This window comes from Lepisosteus oculatus, chromosome 18 (genome assembly GCF_040954835.1).
Source record: "Lepisosteus oculatus isolate fLepOcu1 chromosome 18, fLepOcu1.hap2, whole genome shotgun sequence".
Taxonomy (NCBI): Eukaryota; Metazoa; Chordata; class Actinopteri; order Semionotiformes; family Lepisosteidae; genus Lepisosteus; species Lepisosteus oculatus.
Genome location: NC_090713.1, coordinates 7,509,825 through 7,526,716, shown reverse-complemented (window position 1 = coordinate 7,526,716; position 16,892 = coordinate 7,509,825). Strand labels below are relative to the sequence as shown.

Below are 16,892 nucleotides of genomic sequence, written 5' to 3'. Positions count from 1 at the left end.
CCCACCTGAACGAGTTTAAGTAAATATGTTAACAAATATCTGAATTGTTAGATAAAATTGCATCCAGCTGTGAATCAGCTACGTGACTATGCCCCCGTGAAAATGTAGGAAAGAGGTTTAGTGGGCAGTGTAGTCACCATAGATTATTTTGATACACTGTACAGTATAATAGTATAAATCAAGTATGTTTTTTAATGTTTGTAATCACTATTCTTGCAAGCACATTTTATATTCAGTTTGCTTCTGTGTGTTAGCTGAAGTGTTAGCTAGTGGGCAAAGTTATCGAAATCTGAAACATCGTGTCTCATAAATAAGTATTTTAATATGCGAAGCTCATGAAAACTGAAGAAAACAATGACTCTGAAAAAGATACAAGAAGCTTGAAATTATTATAATTAAATGGATACTGTTAATAATGACCAGACACATTATTATAGTTACAGTGGTATTTTTAATACCACTTTGTTATTCTCAATCTTAATCACAATATTAGGCTTGAGGCGTCTGTGAAATTCCCCACTGAATAAAGTGTTTTGAATTAAACCGGTTGAAGAGTTAACAGTATTCACGATTTTTATTTCATTATTAATATAACTTAACAGTGAATATGTTATAATATATTGTGGTGTCTCCGGGGGATAGTTTATGTAAACGAAGGTAGTACTTACACCACACTTTACTGTCCTCAGATCCGTGGCGTTTCTTCCAACACAGTCCGTTATCCGTTCCCTTAGTCCTGATTCGTTCCGAGTTCCAAAAGTCCGTAATAAAGACAATCCGCGATGTATCCTAAACCAGTGTCCGTTATCCAAAATCGTAAACTTTTCTCCTTGCAGTCGTTCGTTGTTCCTTAGCCCGATCCGTAACAAGCACCTCTTTCCACTCTTTTCCTCCAAAACGCATTCACCTTCCCGGCTTCCGCCCTGTTCACTGCCTCCGGGCCACTTATATCCCTGTTCCTGATGCGTCTCAGCTGTGTCTCGCTGTCTCTTAAGGTAGACCCTTTCCATCTACTGGTCAGCTGATTCTTTTTGTCCGCCATCTCGCTAAGGTCAATCTCTAGCATTTTCAGCATTTCGTTTCGGAAGTACCTGTCAGAGATGACCCTTCCCCGTGTCCTCTTACATTCCCTCCCCCTGAGATCAGCCCCGACCTCGGCCGATCTAGAAAAAAACAAACAGTGCATTCGGGAGAGGGCGTCTACATTTCCTTGTTTCCTTCCGGGTCTATAGACCGTCTGAAATTGAAATCTTTGCAGACTAAGACCCCACCGCATAATTCTATTGTTTTTATCCATATTTTGTAACATCCATGTTAATGGCACATGATCTGTGCATAATATAAATTGTCTTCCCAATAAATAATACTTCAAATAGTCTAGGGCCCATTTGATTGCTAGACATTCTTTCTCTATCGTGGAATAGTGTTTTTCGGCCGGATTCAACTTACGGCTGATATACAGAATAGGATGCTCCAGTCCTTCAATCTCCTGCGACAGTATGGCTCCAATCCCAGTGTCTGAAGCATCAGTTTGTACCATGAAAGGCTTACTGAAGTCTGGTACCTGTAAGACGGGTTGAGAAGTGAGAGCTGCTTTTAAGTCTTGGAAAGCCCTCTCTTCCACGTCGGTCCATTTTATTTTCTCCGGACAGCTCATCTTCGTCAGATCGTGTAGAGGGGCGGCCATGGCTGCAAACCCTGGGATGAAACGCCGATAGTAACTTGCCAGTCCCACAAACGTTCGAATTTGCTTCTTGGTAGCTGGTTTGGGCCAGTTCTTGATTAATTGTACTTTCTGATCTTGGGGCATGATCAATCCTCTCCCGATCGTATAACCCAGGTAATTGGCTTCCCTAGCCCCCAGACAACATTTATTTGGGTTAGCCGTTAATCCTGCTGCTCGCAACGCTCCAGTCACTGCTTCCAGGTGATATAGATGTTGTTCCCAGGTCATGCTATGGATTACAACGTCATCCAAGTAGGCGGCTGCAAAATCCCGATACGGTCTCAGAATTCGGTCCATCAATCTTTGGAATGTTGCGGGAGCGCCATGCAAACCGAAGGGTAGGACCCTATACTGATATAGTCCTTCAGGTGTGGCAAAAGCGGTTTTGGCTTTATCTTCTTTGGCCAGCGGCACTTGCCAATATCCCTTCGTAAGATCAAAGGTGCTGATGTATCGAGCGTTACCTAATCGCTCGATTAGTTCATCTATACGGGGCATGGGGTATGCATCAAACCGCGAGATCTCATTTAACCTTTTGAAATTGTTGCAAAATCGGATAGTTCCATCCGGCTTGGGGATCAGAACTATCAGAACTATCGGGCTAGCCCACTCACTATGATCAAGCCGTGGACTGGGTGGACAGACACCATGCCACAGAGGCCCTGATTAGGGAGAGAAAAGGGGACTTTCGGAGGGAGGAGAAAAGAAGCCCCAAGAGTCTGGAAACCGAAATAAAGTACCGGCCAATAAAGTATAGTGATTATCGGGAACCTATACAGTTAAAAAAAACCCTTCGGGGGAAGTCTTTCTCAAGGGCCCGGCCATGGGAAGAAACCCGGCGATGTTTTAATTGTCAGGAAGAAGGGCATTTAGCCAGCTATTGCCCTGGCCTGCCCGAACCCATGCAGGTAGACCCCAGAGATGAAGCCCTATGCAACTACCTTACAGCGGGGATCCCGACCCGCGAGGATCCCCATCTTACGAAAATCGAGATAGAGGGAGAACCCATCGAGGCCTTATTGGACTCTGGCAGTGCGGTGACCCTGGTGACCCCTACAATACTTCCGGGAGGACTAGAGATTCCAAGAACAAAGGAAATCCCTATTACTTGCATTCACGGGGACACCAAAGACTATCTGACGGTCGAATTGAGCATCTCTACAGAACAGGGGACCTACCGCTCAACGGTAGGAGTGATTGAGCAGTTGCCATACCCGGTCATACTGGGACGAGACTGTCCCCATTTCCTCCAGATTTGGAACACGATCCAATCAGCTAGGCCAAGACCAATCCCCTGGCCGGAAGACAGTGGTGACGCCCCTGCCGACGACCCTGATGAGACGGACCCACAAGAAAGCGGAACTGAACTTGGAGTTGAGTTTGGAAATATGGAACTACCGAACTGGGAACCCCCAGAACGTCGGGGTAAGTTTGGGACGGCCCAACTAGAAGATGGGAACTTGAGACATGCGTGGGGACATGTCAGGAAAATTGATGGGGAGTGGTGTACTGATCCTAACACAGTGAGTTACCCATATTTTATGACGAAGAATAATCTCCTTTATCAAGTGCAGCAGAAGGGACAGGAAGAAGTGGAACAACTCCTTATTCCCCGGCCTTACCAGATGAAACTCCTCAACTTGGCCCATAGCCACCTCCTGGGTGGGTACCTGGGGATAAAGAAGACATCCGAGAGACTCCTCTCTAGGTTCTTTTGGCCAGGGATCTATAAGGCCATCGAGAAGTACTGTCGGGAATGCCCCGAGTGTCAGAAAAGTCCGCCACAACCTTATTATAGGAACCCTTTGATTCCCCTCCCAATTATTGAAACCCCCTTCGAACGGATTGGGATGGATTTGGTGGGGCCCCTGATCAGAACCACCAAGGGTCACCAATATATTCTAGTAATAGTAGACTATGCTACCAGGTACCCCGAAGCCATTCCGTTGAGAGCTGCCACCGCCAAAAACATAGCTAGGGAGCTAGTACAACTGTTTGCTCGAGTAGGAATTCCTAAAGAGATCCTAACTGATCAAGGAACACCTTTTATGTCGAAAGTCATGTGAGACTTATGTAAGCTGCTGGGTATACAGCAGATCTGAACCTCTGTTTATCACCCTCAAACCGATGGTCTAGTAGAACGTTTTAATAAGACCCTGAAAAGCATGCTTAGGAAGACGATGCAAAAGGATGGAAAAAATTAGGATCAGCTGCTCCCGTATCTCATGTTTGCGGTTCGAGAAGTACCGCAGGCTTTGACTGGATTTTCCCCCTTTGAATTATTATACTCTCGGAAACCACGGGGCCTATTGGACGTGGTCAAAGAATCGTGGGAACATCAACCTTCCCCTCTACAAACTATCATTGAGCATGTGGAACAGATGAGAGAAAGAATAAATGTTATTGTTCCCTTAGTGAAAGAAAACCTGGAGAAAGCCCAGGCTCAACAACAACAAATTTATAATAGGGGAGCAGTTGCGAGGGAATTTCAGATTGGGGACAGAGTACTGGTGCTAGTTCCAACTCCAGAGTGTAAATTCTTGGCATCCTGGCAGGGACCTTATGAAGTGGTGGAAAAGGTGGGGGCAGTCAACTATAAGGTCAAGCAACATGACAGAAGACGGCAGCATCAAATCTACCACGTCAATTTGCTGAAAAAATGGCATGGCTCCGAAGTTCTGCTCACCCACTTTTCCCCAGACCCTCTGGAAGAAGAAACGGGGGCGGTAGCCGTGGGAGACCTGGCTCCGGCACAAAAACAGGAACTACAAGAATTCCTGTCCCAAAACAAAGATGTTTTTTCCCGGACACCTGGTCGAACCCACCTTATACAACATAAGATCGTCACAGAACCGGGGAAAAAGGTAAGGCTACCCCCGTATCGAGTACCAGAAGACAAAAGGAAACTGATTAAAGAAGAGGTGGGTAAAATGCTGGAGATGGGAATAATCGAGGAATCCCATAGTCCCCTTCACTTACTTTTCTTTTCAGGTGCACAGGCAGACTCCTCACCAAATGATCCAACACCACCCTTTCTACCACCTGTCCTGGGTTTAATTCTTCTGGCTGGAGCCATTTCTTTGCCAGATGTACCAGGTCAAACATCTGAGACCTCGTAGGCTTGTTCATCTGGTAGCTCCAATTGTGGAACCGGACTGCTCGTATCGCCATGGTTACCCCTAGTCCTGCCAATATTTCGTTTTTCAGAGTCTCATAATTCTCTGCATCTTCTTCTTTTAAATCATAATATGCCTTTTGGGCTTCTCCAATTAAATAAGGGGCTACTCTCCCAGCCCATTGCTCTTTGGGCCATGCATTTCGAGCTGCAGTTCTTTCAAAGGTGGTTAAATACGCTTCCACATCATCAAGCTCAGTCATCTTTTCTAGCGTAATTTGTTCTTCCTGAGCGGTGCCTCTCCCCGCTACCGGGGCCTGCCGGATTTCTTCCCTTAACCTGCACAACTCTGCGCATATTAATTTTTGCTCCTCTATAATTCGTTTGTTGGTTTCTTTTTGGATTTGGTTCGCCTCCAGTTGCGCTTCGTTAGCTTCTCGTTGTCCTTTTAATGCCTGGAATTGGGCGAGGGTGTCCTGGGACAACTGCTGTATTAATTCTTCCATAGCGTTTCTTCACACGCGCAAAGCGGAACCCGCACACACACACACAAAAAAAACTTGCTCTCTTCGATTCTCAAACCCGAGCGGGAGCTGCCCGCATCCTCCACCAATTGTGGTGTCTCCGGGGGATAGTTTATGTAAACGAAGGTAGTACTTACACCACACTTTACTGTCCTCAGATCCATGGCGTTTCTTCCAACACAGTCCGTTATCCGTTCCCTTAGTCCTGATTCGTTCCGAGTTCCAAAAGTCCGTAATAAAGACAATCCGCGATGTATCCTAAACCAGTGTCCGTAATCCAAAATCATAAACCTTTCTCCTTGCAGTCGTTCGTTGTTCCTTAGCCCGATCCGTAACAAGCACCTCTTTCCACTCTTTTCCTCCAAAACACATTCACCTTCCCGGCTTCCGCCCTGTTCACTGCCTCCGGGCCACTTATATCCCGGTTCCTGATGCGTCTCAGCTGTGTCTCGTTGTCTCTTAAGGTAGACCCTTTCCATCTACTGGTCAGCTGATTCTTTTTGTCCGCCAGAGATGACCCTTCCCCGTGTCCTCTTACAATATATACAAAAAACTGTTAATATAGTGTACATAATACTTTAACATGCGTGAATGAGTCAAATTAAAAATAAAATGTGTTAACAAAGAAAGTGGATTACAATAATACTACCAGCTATAAAGATACATAGATTTAGATCCTTAAATTAATACTGTTATTAAATTCTTTAGATACACGATTCCATGTTATGTTCCATATTAATCAAAGTCTAAAAAGTTTGCATTTTTTTACTATGATAACGAGCGCAAATATCCATAGATGAGGTTAAAACATTATAACTTTTTATGAATTATATAAACTTAATATAGTCAGGATCACATAAAAACTTTTGCAAATTAACCACAGCATGTAATCAAATGAAAGACTTTAAAATGTTTAGGAAGAAAGTGAATACGGGTGTATATTTTTTTTATTTAAACTACCAAAACTAGCCATATACAGTTTACATAATATGTTTATGTTCCTAAATTAATATTGTTTATGACCTTCAAACATGTTGTGCTCCTCTTTTGTTTTTACTCAGCTACATAAATGTCCCTTTAGTTGTAAAATTCCATATTAATATTCAATATTAAGTGGATTAAAACATGCACAGTAAAGAGATTAAATGATTATATCGTTTCACTAACAACCAATACATCATGAGACCCCTGTCGTTCATTTTGGCTAGTCAATCACGTACTGCGGTACAACGTGGTGAACTGTAGATAATTTCGCGCAATACGGGGTTGTACCATTCATTTATAATGGCTGCATCTGCATGTTTCACAATATTGAACTTAAATCTGTAGTAATAGCTGTTTTATTGAACTCTAATACTTGAATGTTCTCTTCTGTAGAGAAATCATGTCAGTGTCAACTGTAGAGACACTCGCTGTCATCTGTAACGAAGACTTGGAGGAATTTGGTGAGGCTGTTATATCATCCATGAAGAAAGGTGTCCTCTCACTGCAGAATCTCTTTGCGATTCTCCTGGTTGTGGACAGAAATCACATGGAGCAGGAACATGCAGACATTAGGAAATTGATTCTGGCAGCAAAGGAATGGCTAGAACGATCAGATAAAGCTGCAACATGCAAAGTGGAAAAGGTGGACAAGCACTGTGAGGAGCTGACAATGGAGAAGGGCAGGCTGCAACGAGAACATGTAGCAAGAAAACAGAATTGGCCAACCTGAAAGACCAGCTCACAGCCAACACTGAAATATTGGAGAGACACAGAAATGAACTGCAGTCAGCAAAAAGTAATCTTCAGTCCAAACAGCAGATTGTTAATGATATTAAAGCCAAAATGCAGCATGATGAAGCTATTAGAAACACTGGAATTGGATTGATGTTTATTCCTATTATTGGGACTATAATAGGTAAGTGCTGAAAGGGGACATGTAGTGTACAGTAATAATAACATTTGGTAGAAAGAAGTGCCAAAATTGCTTCTACCACTGAATCAACATATTTACATATCCACATTATACCCCAAAGTTACTTGAAATCAGAAGTTTGTTACAGCATTAAGATTAAAGAATACTAGTGTTCTTTATTTACACTACAGTGAAATAAAGAAAAAAAACAGCCACAACCAAATACCAAAACGAAACCTTCATCGAAAAGTGTAGTCAGAAGCATAAAGTCTCTGACTATCATAGCCAAGCAGCTAAGCCATTTACTGGCTTCAAAACAATATTTTCACAGTCTCATTCTCCCTTCGGTGGTCAGTCAGTCCTTTTCTCTATGTTGAGTGGAGCTAATAGGCCTTCTATTCTCCAGATGGCAGACATAATTCCATTGACTTTGCCAGAAAGCCTCCACTTCCCACTTTTAAATTTCTCCTGGCCAATTATCTTCCAGCAACTGGTCAGGTGACTGAAAGAAGCAGGTTATTCCCCCAGAGGTTTCTGGTGAATGTGCTTTCACACAAGGATGAGAATAAAATATGAAAATATCGATTCATATTGGTCTTTCCTGGACACAAAATAATACACTATTGTTTTTTTTTCCTTTTTTCATTTTTCAGGAGCTACTCTGATTGGTGTCTATCAAACGGACTTAAACAATGCCACAGAGGCTGCCAACACTGCTGAAATGGCTTTGAGGACATCTGAGGAAAATGTCACCACATCTCTTAGTAGAGTAGAGGAATATGAGCAAATGGTTGAAAAGAAGAGAGAGGAGCTCAACAACACTGATGCATGCTTAAGACAAATTCAGAATAACATTCAAGACATTTCCTCTAAGATCTCGTACATGGTGACTGTCCAGCAAGACTTGAGGAATGCCACACAGATGCTCAACACATTGTCAGGGAAAGCACAGGTGTTGGTGAAACAGACTGAGTATGTCATCATCTTTGATGTGGTGATTAACATTCTACAGGATATCTCTCTGAAACTGTGTGAAATCTTGGGCATGGAAAAATACCATCTTCTCTGTCAGGAAGATATTGCAACACTCATAAGTGCTTTGAGAGAAGACAACGAAAAAGTGAAAGCCATTTCTTTTCAAGAGGATCAGGAAACTATTGTATCATTAATATGAACAGGCTTGTCATAAAATCATAAAATTAATGACTTACTCAATTAAAAAATAAATAAAACAAGGTACTGTTGTTGTGTAATACTAGTGAGTGGCTTTATAGTTGCAATGGGGAAAAAAGTTTAACTCTTATACAGTACAGACCCCTAATCCTAATCTTTACCATCGTTGTTCCAATGAAAACTGAAGTGTATAAATACTGTATTTTTTGGTTACAAGCTCACTGTGGATGAAAGTTATATTGTACTCTACTCTCCCTGGAAACAGTATTTGGTAGAAATGTTGCGATGTCGGCTGACATACTATATAGATTTGCCTCTACTGTGTTTTACATTCACATTTATCAGTATTTGACACTCATTAAAATGCAAATATGTCTAAGAATATCAAAGCATTAGCATTAGTTTTGTATCTGCAATCTTATTTTGACATTTATCAATTATTTTTAAATGTCATATACAATGCTTTCTCAATGTTATCTTTTAATAAAGTAGCAGTGAATGAAGAAGCCTGAAAATGATATTATTGGGATAAATAAAACAAGGCAATCACATTGGTTTTGTGCACATTAGTTTGCACAAATAATGTTTTACATTTATATAACACAATAACACTTAAATCAGAAATGTGTCTTTCATCAGGGGAACTTCTAGAAACATAAAAATAGTACAAGTAAACATTAAATTAAATATATTATTGCATAACAGGCATCAACCATACAGTATATTATAAAACATTTTTATTATATCACACTACGTGAACAGTGCACTTACAGAGAGGGGCTAATACAGTTACAAATAGGGAGTTGTGAAAATGAAAAAATCAAAATATCAGGAAATGACCAAGCAGATTAATCAATAAATGAAATAAATAATCATAATCCCCAGACTTGTAAAACATTGTGGCCAAAAATACACCAGAGTTGTTGATATAGTTAGTGGCACATGAGCTCTTTGTTCTCCGGGACAGCTTTGGTGAAAAGAGTAATAATTCAGGCACACTGGGATTAACAAATATTTATTAATAATGACAATGCACACACTAACGCACACAGAGTATAAACATACCTCACACAAGTTATACTATTTTATGTACAAACTTTCAAATAATGTGTCTCAGAGGCCTAAAGTTATCAAGAATTTTTATAATGCCTACAATATCCCAAAATAAAAGATAAGTCTTCTAAACTAACCAGAATACAACCTGTGGTTAAATCTTTCACTGTAAACCCAAATGCCACTAAATGAAGGACACCTGCTGAATCTCTCCATTTTAAAAATGCACTCACTAGCCAGGAGAGGCCATTTATTAACCAAAGGATTCTTTACACAGGAAAACAGACTTCCCTAAAAAACAGAGAATAGCAAGCTCTGTTCAGTACTCTACTTACAGTAGCTCCAATCTGGTCTTTTTGGGTGATCTGGAACAAGAAGCTCTCGAGATTTAGGATTTGTTAATGTCAATAAAGTCATCCTCATAAACAAATTATTTTATATTTGCCATTAGGACTGACTCCCTGGATATCATTAAGATTAAAAAGAAGAGGGGGAAAGAGAACACCCTTGTCTTGTAATCTATGTACAGTATAATAAAGGATTTTTATATAGATAATCTAGTAGAAACAGAAGTACTAGATACAGATGCACCCATTCAAAATGCACGGTAAAACCCCATACTGCGTGAAATTATCTGCAGTTTAGCGCGTTATACCGCAGTATGTGATTGGCTGGCCAAAATGACCGACAGGCGGCGTACGTGTGTAATTGGTTGCTTCATTTAATGTCTTTACTGTGCATGTTTAAATCCACTTAATATTGAATATTAATATGGAATTTTACAACAAAAGGGAAATCTTAGTAGCTGAGCCTAAAAAGAAGAGGAGCATAACATGTCTGAAGGTCATAAACAATATTAATTTAGGAACATAAATATATTATGTAAACTGTATATGGTTGGTATTGGTAGTTTAAATAAAAAATACACACCAGTAATCCACTTTTTTCCTAAACATTTTAAGCATCAAAGTATTTTATTCGGTTACATATTGTTTATTTTGGAAACGTTTTTACCCTTTCTGACTATAATAAGTTTATATACTTCATAAAACGTTATAATGTTTTCACCTTTCTATGAATATTTGTACTTGTTATCACAGTAAAAACACACATACTTTTTAGAATTTGAATTATATGGAATATAATATGGAATCATGTAAATTAATAACAATATAATTACATTAATATAGCTAAATTTATCATGGTAGTACACTTTCTTTGTAAACATCTGCATCATCCTTAAGGTGTTAAGCAGTGTGTAGGTCGGGGGCTTAGGCATGTGCCTTGCATGTTAGAGGTCTGGGGTTCACATCCAGCTGTTGTCATGAGTTTTCTTTGAAAAACTAAAATAGCAAATATTATGGACACTATACTGAATTTGTTGATATTTCTTAATATCACAATATGTACAAAGCTAAATGATTTATTAACTACAATGAATAATTTCAAACTGCTTCTGTACTGCCACTACAGTATAGCTTGAGGGAAATCATTTATTTGTCCTGCATCAATCTTTAACTCATTCAGAGCACCCTACATTACAAACTCCAAGTGTTTCATTTTGTCTATTGATACAATATCGACAGCAATGTAGTGAATAGAAACATGTCAAAATGTTTCCAAAATAACCACAAGTGAATGAGTTGAGGGTTTTGATAAAAACAGAGAAATCAGAACAGTGACCACGTGCTGTTTCATGCTAATCATGCTTACCCAACTGAACGAAGGACACTTAATTCAACACGAAAATACTTTATTCAAGGACAAAAAGAAACACCACACTCTCTTGTTTAAATTGATTGTTTTGTTGCTGCACAGACTGTTAAACCAAAGGAAAAGAGCACTTCTTTCTTCCCAGCATTCCGTTGATCCGATCACGTATTCATTTCCAATCATATCTCCGATTCACCATGCCTAGAATGGTTTCCTAGAGATTGCAAGGCAAGGCCCTACCTGCTTCATTTGCGCATAACAGCCGTCTACCATCCCTACTTCTATTTCCCTTGATTATCATCCAGTAAACTCCTTAGTCTTCACCGCTGAACAGGCTCCAGAAATAATGAATTCGCCGTGCCCCTTTTCCACCCACGGGCCCGGCATAACAGTAATTACAAGAAAAGTATTTCATAATTATGAGATAATTTGTTATCTTTTAATTCCAAGATACTGTTCTCGTACTTACGAAATAGCAATGCTTACGTCAGTGTATGTACAACCTGTTATGTTGTTCACTAAACACATTTAGAAGCTACAGTGAGCTTGGCTGGTTTAATGATGGTCTCAATATCCAACACTGCAGAATTTGTATGGATCTACTTTTGACTGGGGTTTAGTCAAAATGAAATCTTGCAATTTTTAGCAAATATGAACAGAATCATGATAAGCATTAGGATCAGTTGTGTGGGATTTAGAGATAAAAGCAATGATGGTTCCGTTATGAACAGTTATAAGTGCAATCAGTTCCACTGCTTTAAACTGTAAATCCACACATACTGGTACTGGTACTACTCACCAGGTACTGAACAGGCTCAACCCTGCTGAGCTTCAGTGGGTAGCCAGTTGAGAGCTGCAGGGTGATATAACTGCAAGCAAAAATGACTTATGAAAATAAAGTAGAAGAGAAATTTAAGCAAGGCAGGACATTAAAACACAATATCAGTGAGGGCCAAACAAATTCATCCACGTGGATGGAATTATTGGAAATACCCGTGCCATGATTGGGTGACGCTGCCTGAACTGATGTCTCCATAAATGATGTCATAGGCTGTTCTCCTGGGCTGGGTACACCGGAAAAGCACTGCATTGTGAGCTGGAGAAACACAGGACTCAACAGGAGATACTGTGTACGGTATCCTGTAGGCTGCTTCAGAAGAAAGCACACTTTACCTGAATTCTCTTCCAATGCAAAAATACATCAGATGAGACCAAAAATGAATTCACACTGTATGAAGGGCGGAGTAGAGTGTATGTTTAAAGTAATGAAGCTGTTTTATTTTCATCTACACAATGTTTAATACAAAATCATTGCACTAAATAATTATAAAGATAATCAATTGCACAGTGTACTATACCTGTGTAGCTATAGCTACATGACAAGATAATGTTGATTGACATAAATAAAATTGAAGTTTATAATCCGTAGGATACAGATTGCATTGGTTGAATAGGAAAAATCTGATCTATACTTTGTGAATCCTTTTAAAAAATGCCATGTATTAAATGTCAAAACTTGAAGTTTAGGATCAGTAAGATTTTATTCTCTCCTTAAGAATCTACACTAGGGTTGCATTTTCTGTTTATCTTATAACTGTATGTGTTTCTTCATAGTTTAGATCAGTATATACCACCTCTAAAATAATTTGAAAGTTAACCTACAGATCCTGCACTAGATCTCCTGTCTGCTGGTCTCGTGGGCCATGGTCCGTGGTCACTCCCTGACTGCCTGTGTTCTGTTTCCCTGTCTGTGTGGGTGGAAGGGAGAGCCTGGGAGCAGGGTGTGACCTGGACAGGGCAGGAGGACCATCTCCGCCCTCTGCCCCTCATCTGACTGTTCCAGAAAACAAATATTGGAATGAACCCACCAGTGGGGACCCACTCTGAACTTTGCTGCTGCCCCTGAGTTGAAGACTGTTGCCTCACAAGAGACGTGACCTCTTGCTTCCTGAAAGTCTCTGCGCTCCTGTTTCTCAATATCCCCCTTTGAACTGCATTGGAGTGGCTTTCTGGGGACGAAGACACGTGCTCCCCAGCTCCCCTGCTCCCTAGCCCAGGCTGTGAGGTCAGAGGACTTCTCCAGCCCCAGTGTGGAAGCCTGTTGTCAGTATGATGAACTCAGGTGTCAATGTACAGTAGCTGCTCTGCTCATTTGTTTCTGGAACACTTTCTCCTCCTTGTCAGTTTTGTTTGTCCCTCTTTTCGATTATCCCTCTGTCTCAGTAGGGTAACTGAACTGAGTCTCCATGGTGCAGGAATTATTTGGTGTTCTCTGTGATGGGGGAGGTGCAGCCCCTACTTCCACCAAGTTTCTCTTTTTTTTTCTGCCCCTGATCCTCCCCCTGCGGTGCTGGCTGGGCTATGGGGAAGCAGGAGCAGCTCAACTTGAGTACGTTTGACCTGCCATCTTGTTCCACATTGTCAGGTGTTTTGTCAGGTAGGAGAGCTGCTGGCATTTCTGCCACTAAATCTCTCTTTTCCTTTGTGCTTTGAGTGCTCCTTCTCCTCTGTTATGCCTGGGGCTCAGAGGAAAGTGAAGGACTCTGTCTGCCTCTGTCTGGGGTACTTGACCTCACCTTGGGGGTCTGTGGGGATACTGAGTCGTCACTGATATTTCTCCCTCCTGCCTTTGCTGCCATCTCTTTCTTTTTCCCTTTGTCCTGCAGCGGAACAGCAGTGGCTTCACAGGGGCTTGGAATCCTTCTTCCTGTGTCTGGTCTGCACACTGCTGAATTTATGTTTGCTCTACATTTGTCTTCCCATCCCATCCTTTGTCATATCTTCTTCTCTGAGTGTGTTTGCTGTAGCACATATTTGTCCTGCATCTTTTGCTTATTTCTCCTGGCTACTGTCAATACATTCAGACTCATTTACAACTTCCTGCTTCTCCGTTCCTGTCGTCTGTCTCTCCATATCATTCTCCTGTTGGTGAAGGAGCAGTGTGGCAGGAACAGGGCCCTGTGAAGCTCCAGTAGAGCAGAGTGGTCTCTGTTTCTGTGATTTGGGCAATAGCAGGGGTTCAGTGCTGTGTGGTGTCACTTCCTCGCTATCTTCTGACACTCTGCTTTTACCTTTGTCATTATTTAAAAAAACATCAGCATTTCTTTCTGCTGGCTAATTCCTTATTTTTTCTCTCTCATCCTCTCCACTGGTACCATTTTCACCATGTTGTTTATTTTCTTCCTTTTGTGTTTCAGTGTTAAGCATGGGACCCACCTCTTTTTCCTTTGTCTTCAGTTCAGCTTTCGTGTTTCCCTCTTCGTTCTCGGGCTCAAGTCTCTTTTATGTTTCTATAGCTTTTAGCCCTTCGTGTCCCAGGGCTGTGCAGGGGCACGCAGGGGTCTCCATCAGTGTGGCCCTCCTGTCCTCTCAGTTCAGCTGGGGCCTCTGTGTCGGCTGCAGAGCTGTGTGTGTCTACAGGGGGCTGGAACTGCAGCTGCACAGCTGGGGCTTCAGAGGGGCTGGGTGTGCTTCTATCTGTGTCTGCTCCACAGGAAGCTTCTTCTCCAAGGAAAATGGCACCAATGTCTTTTTCCTCTTTTTGTGCCCTGCTCTACATCTCCTGTATTTCCTCACCTTTGTCAATTGTGTTGCAAACAACATTTTGTCTCCTGGCTCTTTCTTTGTTTTTTTAATCTCATCGTCACCCCTGGCACCATTTTCACCATGTTGCTTATTTTCATCCTTTGGTGTTTCATTGTTATCTGTAGGTTCTCCCTCTTTCTCCTTGTTTCCCATGTCCTTATTTTCTTTAGGAGTCCTTTCCTCATCCCTGTCCTCCAACTCTTTCATTCTTTCTTCTCCTTTGAAGTTATTGTCATTGTTGGCCAAGACTGCTTGTTCGTGTTTTTGCTGATTATCTTCTGTTGGAGTTTTCTCCTGTTCGTCTCTGTGCTGTGTGAGCTCAGTGGGGATGGAGTTGCTCTCTATTCCAGATTCCTAAGTGGCCCAGGCCTGTTCTGTAGTTCTGTCCGAGACACTGTAGGGTCTGTGTTCTCTCTTGCTGGCACTGAAAGCTTTGCTTCTCTTGTCTCTGAGTTTTGGTTGATAGAAGTTCTTGCTCCTTCCTCTTCTGTTATCAACTCAGCATTCATCAGCTTTCTCTTCTGTGTTTCTCTGACAGTCCCATAGTGTACAATGACAGGACACACACTGGAAACAGCTCAGTATATTTCCCATTGCAACTCTGGCTTCAGACTGAGAAGCAAATCTCCTTGTCTGGTGACTTCAAAATTCCATGAGTGACATCATCGCAACATCATAATCGGGTCTTCTGTGATGTCATATGCTCAGCAACCTTGATCATGCACTTAATGGAGAGATTGTATTACATTTTATAACTTTACGTATTGCCCTGTTTGGCATTTTCCCCCCATTCCTTCATGTAAATACATTTCTTACCCTTTAAAAACATGCATGTTTCTTTTTTGGTAGAATTGCAATATGTGCAAATATCCATTATCGCGCAAATCTACATATTAAGCAGGAAATCTGACAGCTACAGTATGTTATTCTGGCTCTAAATAAAATGCTTTTTAGATCTAAGTGTGTTGTGATTAATATAATAGAAATTCACAGAACGCAACTGGTAATTTATATAGTACACCATCGGTTTAGCCTGCCTCAGTACTTTGCAATGAAGAACTGCTGGTGGGAAGGAGATAAGTTCTAAAATATTTTCAATGTTTAAGGGAGCAAAATACTGTTTCATGTCCCTGAGCTGTTACTAACATGTTTCATTCATTAACACCATCTTTCTGGTAGTGCTTATTATCAAACAGTTTAATAGCACACAAACTCCTGAACCGTCACTGCGCTGGTTCACACACTGTCACACCCAGCAGGGCGCAATTTGTGTCCTCCTGTTGCCCCTGGCAACGGCAGCATCCGCCCCAGTCCCCACACCCGTCGCTACAACTCGATCAGGATGCCCTTCAATTAAACCAAACCTTTTTCATCATCTTGTTAATTAGATGCCCTGTTTAGTTTCTTTGAATTCCACTCTCGTTGTTCTGTCATTAGAGCTCCAATCTCCATGCGAGCGGTCGCAGCTCTCTAAACAAAAGCTTGTTTTTCCTGCTCCCCTGTACTACGAGACGGTGGTTCTCATTTTCCCTTTTCCCCTTTGTGTCTTGTTCGTTTTTGTCTCTCTTCTTTATGTATTCTTTTCATTTTGTAAACTATTCATCCTGCGTTGGCTCGTCAGCCTCCTTTCTTTATTTTTCTTCTGTACTTTTACGTTTCACACAAAATGTAAAAAAAACGTAAAAAAAACTTGTTTTCGCTGCTGATGGTCTTCAGAGCCTGATGGCTTGTGAATATATCCTGAGGGCTTGAACACCAGCAGCAGTGCTGTGAAAACCAGACATGAGCTGAGTCCTCACTAGCTGGGCAGTGACAGCACTGGGCTCCTGGCTGGCTTGCCTGGACGCTCTCCACAGGCTCAGGGCAAGCATGGCCTTATCCTTCAACGGCATCCTGTGCAGAAAGAAACGCACATCCAGCGTTCATTCTCTCTCCATTAGAAGAAGTTTAAAAGGTTGGCTAACAGTTCTAATTACCCTGCAAAAAAAATCCAAACAAGAGCCCAGAGTCTAATTATAATTAAACAGTTCTGCTCTGTACTGTACTTCCTCTTACCCTTTGTAACATGGCTTTTTGATATTCAGTGTGCATTTTAGTGAGGTCTTT

General features: G+C 41.4%; 1 long non-coding RNA gene across 1 annotated transcript; it reads left to right on the top strand.

The window, feature by feature from the left end:
* Window positions 1–7,233: 7,233 nt before the first annotated feature.
* On the top strand, window positions 7,234–8,497 carry LOC138224066 (uncharacterized). The gene is made up of 2 exons (XR_011182421.1): window positions 7,234–7,265; window positions 7,916–8,497. It is a non-coding gene; the product is annotated as an uncharacterized lncRNA (long non-coding RNA).
* The last annotated feature ends 8,395 nt before the right edge of the window (window positions 8,498–16,892 follow it).